The sequence below is a fragment of the Choristoneura fumiferana genome, chromosome Z (assembly GCF_025370935.1).
Source record: "Choristoneura fumiferana chromosome Z, NRCan_CFum_1, whole genome shotgun sequence".
In the NCBI taxonomy this organism is placed as follows: Eukaryota; Metazoa; Arthropoda; class Insecta; order Lepidoptera; family Tortricidae; genus Choristoneura; species Choristoneura fumiferana.
In genome coordinates, this window is record NC_133472.1 from 26,133,771 (window position 1) to 26,149,711 (window position 15,941).

Consider the following 15,941-nt stretch of genomic DNA (forward strand, 5'->3'; position numbering starts at 1 on the left):
CCCTTTTATTTTGTATTTCTTGAAACGTTCATTTAGTCGTATGGAAATAGTTTGACACCCAGGGTATATAAAAACAGGCAGGCAGGCAGGGATAAAAACTTATCCCAAAAGTTTACATAGTTACCTCGGGTGCGCTATAAACGAATTCTTGACGGACGAAGTCTTGGAGCAAAACTAGTGTAGTTATAAAACTACGTAATGTTTTTGATTTTGCAGATTTCTTTATAAAATCGCCTTATATAATCCAAACAAAACATTTTAATTATTTCCGATGAACATAAAAATGACAGCTCATGATAAATCGATTATTATTATTTTTTTACTTCTCATGCTCTAAAAGTAGGTCAATATAGCCTTACGAGGCGGGAGTAAAGTGAGTACTTTAGTCCCTAGGGAGTAAAAGCATTTTTTTTTTTTATTTCGAGTGACTTAGATAGACTCAAACAGCCAGTACTTGCTTAGTTTTTGGCATAAAATGTGTGTGGACCATTTTCATGATGAAAATGTTACGTTCTTAGTCTACGTGGTCTTAGTTCTATGCTATTTCCGCACAGAAGGTGGCGCCATTCTATTTATTCTAGTTTGTGTATGGATGGACCATTTCGCCAATGCGATTTTGTTATATCTGTGTCTGGTTGGAAAAAAATACTTACCGCGAAAACTTATTATTATTATTATTCCCCTTGATGGCGGCCTTAAGGCTTGGGCCAGTGTCAGTTACGATGACAGGGTTGCGGTTTATTCTGCAGAACGCCAACAGTTTGACAGGAGCAAGAAAATAATTTTGAGAATAAAAATAAAAATAAGTCCTTTTCCGCGAAAAATTTAAATTGTTGTAGAGCGTAAATCATAAACGATTAAAATAAATTGATTATTCTCACCACGTTGTCAAGTGATAGTGAAAATTATGATGTCGAGCAAAGAGCAAAAGACACTATTGATAATCTTTTGCCGCCGTAATCTAGAAAGATTTATTTAAAAACCTATGAAAGTTTTATGGACTGGAAAGGAATAAGAAACGCATTAATTCTCACACAGAAAGCGTTTTCTCGCAATCGAAGTGAAAAAAAGAGTTTTCACATTGAGACTATAAGTCAAAATAAACCCTCGGATAAATAGACACCCTCGCTAAAGCTCGGGTGGCTAACCACCTCGGGTATATATTGGCTTATTTTAGTCCCTCGATAAAAATATACTATTTTATTTGGAACATCATACATGGCGCATACCAAGAAGAGATAGTAACTATGGGAATGCCTTGTAATTTCTAGCTTTTAAATCATGTTCTTAATTACTAAATGCGACGCCGTTCTTCTACCACTGGAAAATGTCATCGAACGACATACTAAGAGGTTGGGACTTAGGTACTTACTTTATCGTGTTAATTTCAGTGATTCGTTCATTTCATTCCCACTATTTTATCAATTATGTTATTCAATTTTCTAAACTAGCCCCATGATCAATTATGCGTAAATCCAGAGCTTTACATTTTGATTGTACAGCAATGATTGTGACCGGGTAATCTAGATCGATAGATGTAGGGCTCTTGTGCCGGCCCCCGTGAGGGCTGAGGTCCCTAAGTAGACCACTGTATGGGGTGCAGAGGGAATTGATAAAATTATGCAGTTACACAGTCGAGCACAGACATTATTGTATAGGCATTGTCTGCGGCTGCAGTGTTCTGTTCATGCTGTGCACGGCAAGGGCAGGCAGTGTGGAAGTGGAAGGCAAGGAAAGGCTCTTTGCTTATGATATGAATGATAAGTATTTATGTAGTTTTAATCGACTTTCAATAAAAAAGCAGGTGATAAATCCGGTTGTGCTTTTAATGGTTGTTTCCTCAGAACTCCGCGAGCTCCGTCATTTATAAACATATTTAAAATTTCCTAATTTTATCGAATTAACTGCGGTGTGGATGCGCCTTTAGACATTTCCTTTGCTGTTCTACTAATGTAGAGACATCAACAACAACAAGTCAAAAATCGATCAAACAGAAGTTTTTGGCATTTATGTCGAATCAATCAATCAATGTCAAGTCAATGTTGTAAGAGGTGCAACATTTATCACGTTGTAAGATTTTCTGTTGTTTAATAAATTGTTCACCTGTATAAATGAAAGTGAATTATAAAAGGGATCACATCAATCAATGAGGGCTATCGTTTTTTGTCTCACTAGATGGCGCACTGTTGCGTGAGGTTTTTAAGTATGGCTTTCAAAGTCTGTTATTACGGGCGTGAAAACAAAGTTTAGATTAAAATCATATTTAATACACCTTAAAACCGTAACATAAAAATATCGAGCATACCACAGTGTTGCATAGTCCCCGTTTTGTTCGGAAAAAAGGGAGGACAAAGGTTTCTGATAGACAAAACTGTCTCAAAACACAGACATTCATTGCCCCGGAACGCATATTTGCCATAATTAATTTCAGATATTGCAAAATATTCACAAAATGATTCTAATTATAAATAAACCCGCGTAGCTCACCCAAAAACTATGAGATTTGACATTTCGGAGGCCTCACGCTACACTAGCGCCTCTAGTGGCGAATTCATACGCGATAGCCCTCATTGAATCAATGTAAAATTTTAAAGGCATAAGTAGAAAGGCAGTGCCTTCTATTGATTTTGGACGGCAATAGACATTCGGTGGCGCCTTGTCGGTTGTCCGAGGCATCCATCCGCCGTCGTCTTGCGTCCATCTACACGGCAATTCGATTAGGCGCGCAATGATTGCGGTGTCCATGTGTCGGGGCCCGGGGCTAACCTCCTAGTCAGTATAAACTAGGGAAAAGCGTTCGCTACCGAATCGTTTCATTTATTGCTACCCCTAAACATAAACTTCAGTACAATAACGAGATGAAGTACCTAGCCATACGTTATCGTTCTACTGAAATGAATGGATAGAAAATAATGTAAAGTTGATTGAGTATGCGTTAATATTTTTTGCTTATTAAGCTTAATTTTATAAATTTATTATTATACTCGTAGTCTTGATTGATGCGTGGCGTGAGCCTAGTTGTTGTGATGAGAAATAAAATTCTATATCTTCTTCTAACCAGTTAGCTTACGTTTGGAGAATACAGCTTATCGTTAAAGTAGAAAAGAATTGGTAGAGTCGAATTGACACTGTTCGCTTTTTTTACTACTCTTTTTATCTTATTTTCTTAAAATATTATCAAGATACTAACTTGAATATCTTGGCATAAAATGGCTTAGTTAAATTTAAATAAGTTTTTGAAAATATAAGATACGACGTTGCGTAAATTACACATGACGGCTGAAACCCAGTGAAAGGCCAAGTAAAAGAATATTTAAAAAAACGAGCTAGTTGTCAATGTCAATAGATGCTAACAGTCCGTGCCACATTCAATCGGATATTGTTTTGAGAAAGAGTTGAGATAAACAGATAGGTTGGTCTGAAAATAATCATATTATGCCTATTCAGTAACTACCTCTCTGCGAATTGTATACAAACTATGATACAATTTTAACTCATGTAGGGGGTATTTTAATAATAATAATAAAATCATTGATTGCCACAGAAAATAAGAGAGGACTACACAAATAAAAACTAAAAACTTTAGCTTTACTACCAAGCCTCATGACATAGTAATAAAAATACAATTTTAAATTACCTGCAGTAAATTTAGTAGTTAACGCGATTTTCAGAATAAACAATTTTTTTTTCTATATCTGGAACAGTTGAGCTACGGCGTCTTTCTGTAAACATCCATTTCAACGAACAAAACGATCTTTCTATGTTGGTAGTTGTAATAGGCGCGAGTAGGAACTTAATCTCTTCAGGTTCATATCATAATGACTAATCTCTTTCATTTATATGATATTATGTTTTAATGTATATATTTTTTCAATTAATTACTCATTAAGCAGAAACCTGCTAGAGTAGGTACATTCTGTTTTTTATGTCAATACTCACTCTTTGGCTAATGTAAAACATGTATGTGACAACTGACTGACATCAATGTCTGCCTGCGACCTGCGGGGGTACTACAAAATTCGAAAGTCGAAGTTCGTGTCGTTCCGTTTTTCTCACTCTCGTATTAAATAATATAAGCGTCAGGGGGACGGCAAGATACGAAGTTCGAATTTTGCAATTCGTAATACGGGCCCTGCGTGACAGATACCATAGATAAACCTAGATACTTATGGATTCACTTTGCAGGTAAAGGGATTCATCCCTTAATGAAAAATACGAAGCTCAAACTGAGGTCAAACATTATTTTTGCCTATATATTCGTAACCCTTAAGTATTTTTGAATCAGAATAGGACAAAATTGTTCAAAAACCCTATCCCCCGAAATGGTTTTCGAATCAGGGTACATTGGTAAAATATGAACAATGCCAATTACTTTTTACAATGCAGCTTGCGCTTTACGTACGTCTGTGCTTTTACGCTCATGATAGTCATAATAGGAATAACTAGTACTGAAATTGACATGTTTGAAAAGACGAAGCTATCTAAAAAATAAAATAAATAAATACGAGTATGATTTCTAAAACTAATAAATTCAAGGGCTCAACTCACGATTATAAATCTGGAACGTTTTGAACTTTTCGTTAGATTGTTTTCAAGTTTTATTTAGTGTTAAATATCATGTTTCACAAGGGCTTAAGTTACCTATATAAAATTTCGTTTGTCCTCTAGATGGCGTGGTTCACATATAAAACGTCGGAGTAACGAAAACTTACAGCGAGTCGGTTCGAGCTCGAAGATCGGCAGTGGAGCTTCGAAGTCGTCGGGTAGCCGTGCAGCGTGGAGAATAGGTGGTGCAGCTTCGAGGCAGCAGGGACCGGCGGTCCAGTGGAGGCGCCGGGAGTCCCTCGTGCAGCTACGCCTGCTACGACGTCACTGGCGTCGCACTATCTTCAACTTCCACAGTTTTCGTTACTCATTCGCCGTATAGACGACTCGTTAGGTGAGTTCATGGCTAATTATTTAATGGATTATATTAGAGTTCCACTGCTGGGCAAAGACCTCACGTTAAGTCAGTTATTCAAGAATAAAGATTTTATTATAGAACCTCCGTAAAGTAATTGTATGGCTGATTTTTGACCTACTTATATGGAAATTAGAGTGGATAAAGAACGTTTGAAGTATATCTAAAATAACTAACGTCGACTATATTATGAACAGATGTCGCCATACTTACAGTCTATAATAATATAGTACCTAGTTTTGAAAAGTGAAAGGTTAGTAGAGCTGAAAAAAGTAAAATTACAGGTGACCAAAAAGCTGCCGCGTTCCTCGCCGAAGCCGAACGCATTGGTAACAGCAAAGAAGCGCAGCGTCGCCAGCCTTTTGGGCACCTTGGCTTGAATTAGTGGTTTCGCCTTTCAATCTAGATTTTAACTATATCATTTTATTTATTCATGGATTAATATTTATTTGTGTTCGCTTGTTTTGACTAATGAGTTGGTAGGTACCATAACAGATCGAAAAAAAAACTAAGCTACATTTTGTTTTTTTCTATTTAACTGTTTTTTTTTGTAAATTATCCTTTTGTAATTTCAATAATTGTGTAAACCGCTATGGGGTTTTACCTGAAAATAAACAAAATTATTATGTTCTTAATATATAAAAATGAATCCCTATTTCCCTTGGTCACGGCATCACGCGTGAACGGCTGGACCGATTTCGCTAATTCTTTTTTCGTTGTGTTTGCTATTGTCAGGAGCAGGTTCTTATAAAAGAAGATTTAGAAAATTTAAAAAAACTACACCGGGAGCGAAGCCGCGGGCACCAGCTAGTTATTAATATTATTATTGCTTAGGTGGTAGAGCTTCTTAATCAAGTATTGACAATTGTGGGAGATACATATGTACATAGATACTCGTAGGTATTCCTAATTCAAAACCGACCAAGTCATGTGTGTGTTCGGCCACGCACAGTATTTATCAGCTTCCGTACTAAATAATATTAGTATGCAGCAAATATTTAATATTTATAGTTTTGATCAAACATTATTCGTTAATTCGTTAATACGATTGCTGTAGGTTTTTTAAGTATCCAAAAACAACTACCTTTTTTTTTAGTTAGTTTATAGTTAAGTTTTATTCATGTTTATTTATAGATAGAATGAAGAGGGATAATAATTTGCATATTTCGCAAACAGCACCCTGAATCGAAAAAAGGTGTTCTAAACATCTTTTCGCAATCGACTACCATCTAAATATTTAGATTCTAGTACATGTCAAAGCAATCAAGCAAGTTCCCAATCCGCACTGGGCCTGCGTGGGAACTATGGCCCAAGCCCTCTTGTTCTGAGAGGAGGCCTGTGCCCAGCAGTGGGACGTATATAGGCTGGGATGATGATGATGGATGACATGTCAAAGCTAACAAGCGTTAGGCAATTTTCATTCTAAAAATAATGTTATATCGATTACTTGATTACGATTAATGGCTATTGGCAAATCAATGTGTTGCACTTGTGCTGGGTCTATGCGGTTACACGTGGGAAGCTCCAAGTGTCTTAAAACGGAGGCTCATACGGAATTGATGCGTGGTGGGAATGCACTCTGATGCAGCTGTCGTGTATTATTTATAGCGTGTCAATCTCCTTCGGGGCGGTATCCTATGCACATATAAGACTATCGTCTGATCTTAACATATTGTGTTAGGCAATGTTAAGTTACAGGTATGTTATATTTACATTCTGATCAAAGCCTATTTTAATCAGAAATAACGTTAATTACTTTGTAACTGAAATTTTAAAACAGTATGCATTAGTAGGTACAAGCACACGTTAAAAAGTGTTTGTAACTATTTTATGTTTATGAACAATAATATATATATATTTTTTTATAATTCGTCTTAAAGTGACTTAGCAGTTTATTCAAATAATTATAATCTAAATAGTGATTTTGTGCTGAAACTGTTTTTTTTTCAAGTATCCGTATATAGCTGTATCCACGTAAACGCATTTACAGGATGGCCCATTTAGATCGGTCAGTATGGGAAAGTCTGAAACAATAAGTCATACGAAGATCTGTTCTTAGGAACCATGTCATCGATTTTAATGATAAGAAAAACTGTATTCATAAAAAAATTTACTCGCGGACCGGGAATCAAATCCAGTTGTTTTGAAAAATAAAACTTACATTATTTCTATTTGGATATCGATAGTGTAGGTCATAAGTAATGAAATGTAACTGTTAAACATGATATCTAATAGAATGAATAAAATGCATAGTAGGTATTTCTTATTATTTAATAATGTAAGTTTTATTTTTCAAATCGCCCGGGTGTCGATTCCGAGCTGGGTACAAGTTTTCTAAAAATATATGAATGCAGTTTTTTCTTCTTACTAAAATCGATGACATGGTTCCTAAGAGCAGATCTTCGTATAATATGTCTTATAGTTTCAGACTTTCTCATACTGATAGGCTTAAATGAGCCACCCTGTAAGTAGGTATATGCGTTATATTATATTAATTAACTTAACATTCGTTTATCTTTATTGTTGACTTTATCTGTGACATTTGCACTTGCAAGACATACATAGAAAACATTTTAAACTTTATAAAACTTTTACGTCTAAAAGGTCACGAGTATTTTTGAATACTTATATAACGTGACCAGGTGAAGGTTATTCTCATTATTATTTCTTTTTTCTGTCGTTTGGAAGGTTTCCATGCGTTATTAAAACAAAAAATAAAAAAAAAGCGTAGGCAAGCAGTTATAAAACGTGTGTACGTACAAGGTATTGTTTTCAATTGCTAAAAAGGAACCCTTATGGGATCACGTCTGTATGCTGGGGCCTTATTGTCTAACGCACTCGGGATCTTAATCGTTTCCACCCCTTTTTTCTGACACATGGTATAAAACGGGGGTAGAAAGAGATGGTGAATGCGATCGCGAACGTCGGCGAGTTAGATAATACGCCCTCTGGTCTATCTGTCCAAGATCCTTTTTAGGGTTCCATACCCAAAGAGTAAAAACGGGACCCTATTATTAAGACTTCACTGTCCGTCTGTCTGTCTGTCACCAGGCTGTATTTTGTGGACCGTGATAGCTAGACAGTTGAAATTTTCACAGATGATGTATTTCTGTTGCCGCTATAAGAACAAATACTAAAAACTGGACAAAAACTGGATAAAATAAATATTTAATGGGGCTTCCACACAGCAAACGGTTTTTTTTGCATGAAACATTCACAGAATACTTTTCTTACACGTAGTTTGTATATTTATTCACTTTAATTTAAAAATAAATTAACAAGGGGGCTCCCATACATTTTCCACATTTCGCTAAAGGAGCTTTCGATGGAAATTATGTGGAGTGCACTTAGGCAAGGTATTAAAAATAGGCAAGGACACATAGATATTCATTCAGATAGATATAGTTCCCTTCGTTTCATTTTTCTTACTGTACCTACAAAGAGTTATTTCACTTCGTATTCCGTTGCTCATCTGTAAAATTAAATATAAAGAAGGCTTACGTCACCTATATTTCAAGGCTCAAAAATATTTCGTGTTCCAAAATTCATGTGTCTCTGTTCTTCTTACGTAAGGCCGGCTAGAATGCTCGTGCGCGCCGTACGCGATAATTCCTGATTGATGCAAGCGGTTGATTGAGCAAATATTACACGGCGAGCGCCGGCCGGCAGTCATTATTAATTCTAACTGGGCTGCCTACCCACCCCCGCATATGAATGAGAGATTTCAGATGCTCCGCCAATCCTGCTTTCTGATTGAATTAATTGAACCACCACATAGTAATTATTATGTGTTCATAATGAGATTTTCGGACCGTTCGCATGTGATGTTCTACCCAATTATCAATAATTAATGTTTGATTTTATGTTTTGTTGGTATTTAAATAATATACCGGGTGTGGCCTGTAATACGAGCAAAAAATTAAAACATAGATTGTCCTCGTCAAACTAAACAACATTCAGCGAGTTAAAAAAAATGGAGTCCTTGAATTTTCCTTTTTTCATACAAATTAAATACTGTTATTAATGTACGCCATCCTAGAACCCAACGGACGTCTACGAACATAAAGCATTTTGCTTTACATTGCTTCTTCGAATAAATTTAAAAGTGTAATAAAAATTAAAAAAGCTAATGAAATTTATAAACTAATTATTTAAAAAAGTCGCTGAACTAATGTTGTTCAGTATGAGGAGTATGATTTATATTTTAATTATTTATTTTGTATGTACGGTATAGTATAATATATCATTTAACAAGCGTTTTTAAAATTTGACGTGATATTTAGGTATATACATATAAGCGTTTTTCATTGCTTTAATAACTAAATATATATATATAGCTCAAACACATTCAAAGGATCTACAAATAACTCAAAACAAAATAATCAAAATACTATTCCATTACGATTTTCGAGCACCTACAAAAGATATTTATTCAAAAACTAACCTTATGAGCCTTAAGCTTAAACTATACATCTATAACACATGTCTTCTAATAAAAAAGATTCTCTTAAAAACAATACATTGTCAGACTACCTTTGTTACTAATAAAGAAAAAGGGCTACGAAATCTTCGTAGTGCGAATAATCTGCACGTACCGTTTTCTCGCACGAAGAACTATGGACGGAAAAACATAAAGTTTGAAGGAGCGCGGTTATATAACCAACTACCAAAGGAAATTAAGAATATAGAATCTTTAAATATTTTTAAACATAAACTTAGGGTCCACGTTTTAAATAATATTCCCGTCACCTGAATACGGCCCAGGCAGGTTTACACTAATTGATGTTGGATGCATTAACGCAACGTATATTACTTTTCGCCCTACCCGAATAGGAAAAAAATATACTGGAATATTGTCCACCGATACGTTTTTGTGGTTGTTGATGTAAGATTAAGTTAAGTTAAGATTCTTTGATGCAAATGTGCGTGATTTTAATTTAATGTGGGCACAGAATTATTATGGGTTAAATCTTGCACTTGCTTACATAATATGTATACTGAACGAAAATGTAAGTACAAATAACGACAAGTACAGTCAGCAAAAAGGCCTAACTAGATTTATTTATTCCTTCTCCATGATTTTTCTTGTGTTTTGGCTTATTCTATTTGTTTTAATGTAAAAATGAATTAACAACACTAATGTGATGTAATGTATAATGTATTGTAATAAATCAATAACGTTCACTACTAACATGCATGATTTCTCATTAAGTGAAATGTAAATTTCTTTTGAGAGTAATAAATTTCTTTAAACCGAAATATGTCGATTGCAAGCAAAACTGTGAAGTGTAATTTAAGCATTCATCGCTACACAAAGGTGTCGAATAAACAATTCCCGCACTTAACCTGTATACATTTAACGTCACTTACCTAACTTGTCCATTTGCCGCCTGCATAGTGCATAGTAGGGTATATTCGCTAACGGAAAACTATAAACAGTAATCGCTGTCACATAAAGCAAGTAGCAAACCAGAGACAATGTCCGGCCATGATGATAAACACAAAGCTAAAGAGGAATTACAATCTGAGCTGCCATAACTACGTGTTAACTTTAATTAGTCTGTCCACCGTTATTAATAATAACCAGCGTGTGGTGCGTACATCCGCGTACAAAGCATATCACACCGGTCTAGTATGACCGAATAGAAAACATGGAAAATTTCTTTGAGAAAATTCACCGTTAATTTTGTCCCAACAGTAGGTATTTTATTTTCCTAAGCATAAAGGAATGAAAAAGTTCCTAAAAATCTAAGTATACTTCACAGCTCAAGGCTTTTGTACTGGACTGCAACAAAAACTGAGCGGCCGTGTTAGTTGTGGCTGCTGGAAATATTTCAATGTTATTCCCTAGCCTAGGTGCCGACTAATAACTGATACAATTTGATAATAAAATTAGACCGTTAAGTCAAATAGAAACTCGCTAGCAAAAAAAAAACGTCATGTGTGAATTGAACCAATGATTCTGAACTTAGTAATACAATCTCAGCATTACTCAAATCAAGACCATAACCAGAACCAAGAAAGAATAAAAGCACTAAAACTTGTTAAAGATAAGTTGGACTGAAAGATAAAATACTTAACACTTCACTTGCTGTCTTGCTCCTTTGAAATCAGCCTGGAAAAGTTTTTTTACATTCGAACGTTATGATGAACTTCGATGTGTCTAAAGAGTATTAGTTAGGTGTAAGGTACATAATCTAACAATTTCATAGATTAGAAATAAAAATCATTGACGTGTTCAGAAACAAGATTCGTCATACATTGTATAGGTAATATGTATAATAAAATGAAAATGTAACGAGAAACGAATGAAAAACGCATTTAAAAATGTGCGAAATATTTATTTACTTCCATCTACTTTATAATTTTGCTCGCTGAGTGCATAGTGTGGTGAAAAATTGTGTTTAGCTTGGCTGTAAAGTTGTTTAACATCTGATGCCTTAAACCCTCGACTACACTCAGGATTCTTATTTTCAACTTTGCTTAGGAAGAACTGTGACTCTGCAGCGTGCGAGCCGAGCGAGCAAAGCTAGCGTGCCACGACAGAACTATTTTTTTTCCTGGTAGATGTTGACTAAGTAGGAGCGATGTAGCCATTTTGACGTTGACTAGATGAGATAACGAAATTTTGCGACACGGCCCAATAGACATAATATATCTATTATACATAATCAAATCAGTCATGTTCCAATATCCAAAAGACAACATTTTAAAACAACTACGTCATCTTATCATGAAAGCGCTGTAGGCACCGTGCCTCGCGACTGTCCTGTTTAGATTACCTACTTATTACTGGGAAAATATGCAACTATATGCTGCTGCGCACATCGCGAATAACTACACTAAAATTATATATTTACAATAGAATTATAAGTTCCTTTCATGTCAACGTAATTGTGACTTTGTCCCGGTATTTTCTGCACACTAATTACGGCTAACTAATCACTTTATCATGTCAAGTGCGCATGAAGCTACATTTATTATTTAAGTATATAAAATATAACACAATCATTTCCCATAACGTGTGAAAGAGAATGAATGAACATAATACGTTTTAATACAAGCTTTGCTCTAACTTGCGAGTTTCGTATGGGACACAACGCTTCTTTGAAAACACATCACAAAACGACCTTGAACTATGAGTTTATTTTTCAATTGGGTCCGAAAGGGCTCATATTTACATGTCACGTTTTATACTACCAGCGCTTTCGGAAAGACATTGGCATTCTTTAAAAACAAAAATGATTATTAAAATATCAAAAAGACAAGAAGTTTTTTAAGACGTTCGGTTTTTTCATACTCTTTTGATGTTTCTGTAAAAATAGTAGCTTAAAAGTGTAAAACATAATAAATCATATCAATCACACAACACTCCAGATTTAAAACAAAAGTGCCTTCTTTTACATTTATCTTCTAGGGTTGGCTGTTCATTATTAGATTTCACTACATATTTTGTGTAGATAAATTATCAATCGAGACTTGGTACGTCGTTTAAGTACAGCATGTTTTTATTGGGATCTCTTTTACAAGGGAAACTAATCAAATCATTTAACCCCAAGTAATGGCTGACATTCAGGATTTATATTTACCAGTATGTGTGATTAATTATTTAATTAAAGTATTATCCACCTACTGGCGTTACTGGACCCTTGAAGGTTTTCTTGCTATGGTTCAACCGAGATACAGATATTCTATTTTTGCTTGTTTTTATGGCAACTAGTATGCACTTCGAAAATGATATTTTATTTTGTACACAAACATTATTAATCGTTTCTTAAGTACCTAACCATCGCTAGAGCAAGTAAACTCAAGAATCTTAACTCCTTAGTAAGTATCTCTGGAGATTCAATGTGTGAAATTATCAATAACTGACAATATCTTTAACGGCAATAAAAACGGAATTATAATTAAAAGTTAATTTCACGCCTCTTCTGATGCTGTAGTATTACAATTAACAATAAACTTGCTCATAAAATTTCATTTCAGTAAAATTATTTGATAATCTGAAATCAATAATTATTGTCTTTAGTGTGCGTGTGGTTGTTTTGCTTGGATATTAAATTGCGTGCGTGTGTGTTTGGTGATATGCTACTCAGACATAAAAGCGACTGCTTGTAAAAATGCATTTATTCGTTTAGTTTGAACCAGGATGTCGGTAAATCTATATATATATAAAATTCAAAGTCCTGACTGACTGACTGATATATCAACGCACAGCCCAAACCGCTGAAGCTAAACGCTTGAAATTCGGCATACATATACCTTAAGTGACATAGAGGTACACTATAAGAAGGGATTTTTCAAAATTCCCTCGGGATAGAGATGGGAATGGGATTTATATTTTCACTTTAAAAAGTAGGCTCTATTTCCGTAACTATAGTTATAAGAGACTTCAAATTTGGCATGCAAGTATTAGGTAATACTAAGTGCTAAAAACCGTTTTCGGGATTTTTCTGAATTCCCACGGGATAGGGAATAAATGAGATTTATATTTTCACTTCCAAATTACTCTTTTTCCGTAACTATTATTAAGATACTTCAAATGTGGCATGCAAGTAGCTAATACTAACAGCTAAAAACAATTTTCAGAATTTACCGAAATTCCCACGGGATAAGGAATAAAGCGTATTATTTTATACTAGCCAAAGTGTGAAACATATATTTCTAGAGAGTCATAGAGGTAGGTAGGTAAAAAGGGATTTTTAAACCGTTCCTCATCAATGTCTGGGATGATAAAAGTGATAGGATGAATCATTTGTAGGCTTTGAAATACTTCAGACAGATTTTGACTATGACTTGACAGAATCAATGGTTTTATGTAGTTTTTTTTTTACTTTTTGTAAATTTATTGTACTGAAGACAAGAACAAAGAAGAAAAGTACAAAGGACATTTGTATTGTATTGTACACGTCCGTAAACGCGACGACAAATAAAATTCGCAGGAACGAAACCAAGACAGTTACGGTCATGAGCACCAAAAATGGGCTGGTTTCTTTACTATTAAAAGACTTTTAATTGTACCTGGGTCTACACAGCAAAATATTTCATTCTAAATATTATTCAATACAATCTGCCCAAAAGTTGTTGTCAGCCGAATTAAAAAAACGTTTATTAACAGAAAAATAAATTACACAGCACAGTTTCGCACACACAGTTTAAGTTGCGATGCGAAAGCGGAGCAATAGTGGTAGGTGGCGCCCTCAGCGATTTATTGTTTTTAATAATAACGTGAACCCGTCACAAAGGGAACAAAAGTCGTCGGTGGAGAGCGCGTGCCGCGGAGCCGCGCGCGCGCGACCATGGATGCGCCGGCGCAGCTGACGGCTAATAAGTTTTGAGAAAAAACCTGATATGTCTTTTACTATTTTAAAACGAGGTTTTTGCCCGCAACTTCATCTGCTAAGAATTCGTTTAACACTATCCCGCGGGAACTGCAATTCTCTAGGATAAATACTAACCCATGCAAGTGGCGAGTTGTCTTTTATTGTGGCTTTCCAAGGGAGGCATTCGTTCTACAGTTAATGTCTTCCGGCTGATAGTGATGAGGTTTCCCCCGCCTCTAGGTACTAACCAAATTGCTCGCCTGAAAAATGTGTAGAAAATCATAATGGTAAAATATATAACAGTATTTGAATGGACATTATCACTGCTTAGAAGACTTTATAAGTTAACTGTCGATCACAACTTAACTATACAATATTAGTTATGCAGTTTTATTTAGTTTTATTTGTAAGCCTCTCTCTAAAAATATAATACCGTATCAAATAGTTGCAGCCCCTTGGCAGGCGCAGTCCCGCTGGAGCGGCGGTCGCGGTCGCGTTATTAACATTCGTACATTTCATCACACCGTTCTCTTTCGATTGTTTCCTAACTTCCCGATATCTCTGTCTACCTTTTAGTGCGATAAAAATTGGAAACTAAAGGTAATGAACATTTTCTGAAATTGTTCAAAGTCAAGACAGGAAAAAAAGGTGACAAACAGGTCAATTATATATTTTTTATTGAGAATGCTTTACTTTTTATTTTAAGCACATAGCTACTAGTGATACCTACATGTAATTTATGAGAGCTGAGCTTAGAATTGGTACCTTATACCTAACTATACTTTATCATTTTATTCGTCTATAAAGAAATATTCTTACGTAGCTCTACACAATGAAAATGTTTCCTTACCCACCAAATTAATTTTGACGCCTGCAAGTCCCCATTTGAAAACACGTTACTGAAATCCTAAGATTCTGTAGTAAGAATTGAAACTCGTTTAACGTAATAATAATCCACGGCGCACCGCATTGGTCAATAAGTTGACAGGGAGCCTGAGCCCTGTACAACTCGAGTTACAAATTTAACGGTGTGCATTAAAGCTATAATGAATATTTCTCTCTTTGCGTATAAATAAGAGCGCAGCCTGGCTAAGTTGTCCGACTGCAAACAATAACTACCTACCTACTCAACCCATTTAGCAAATGACTCGTTGCAATTTTATTACATTTTTTCTCCTTGAAAGCGACATTGTTTTCTTTTTTAAGAAACAAAAGGACCGTAAGAAAAATGCGATTTGTGGCGTTGCTGTGGCGATCCAGTAATTGAATTATATCATCGATTTTCCATTAAAATGGTTTATGGAATGAAATGTAAAAGTCTGGGAGGGGCGACTGCTCCTTTTTCTTGTGCTTAAGGTGGCTGTATACTAAATGATTTTACTATCTATCACCGGCACATTGTTATTTCAGTAGGACGTTTACCTACTTCATAAAATTGTAGTTTCAAACCGACGTTTAGACGTTTACGCCTAATTTAGTTAAAATGTTTGGTAGGTAGTGCTAACTAAAGTAAAAACCTTAACAGCAGTTTAGCAGTTATCTATAGGCGGACCGCATGCCCAGCAGGTATAGGCACCAGCAGTTCTAATGGTTGGCACTGTAGGTGTCTATAGGCGGACCGCATGCCCAGCAGGTATAGGCACCAGCAGTTCTAATGG

The 15,941-nt window shown here is 35.3% G+C and overlaps 1 long non-coding RNA gene and 1 pseudogene across 1 annotated transcript; one reads left to right on the forward strand and one right to left on the reverse strand.

Annotated features, from left to right (window-relative positions):
* LOC141432716 (protein bric-a-brac 1-like) overlaps positions 1-15,941 on the forward strand; it is a 274,922-nt pseudogene that overhangs the window by 32,323 nt on the left and 226,658 nt on the right.
* On the reverse strand, positions 4,586-10,466 carry LOC141432761 (uncharacterized). Its single transcript, XR_012451860.1, has 2 exons — positions 10,331-10,466; positions 4,586-5,564 (listed from the first exon to the last, which is right to left on the reverse strand). It is a non-coding gene; the product is annotated as an uncharacterized lncRNA (long non-coding RNA).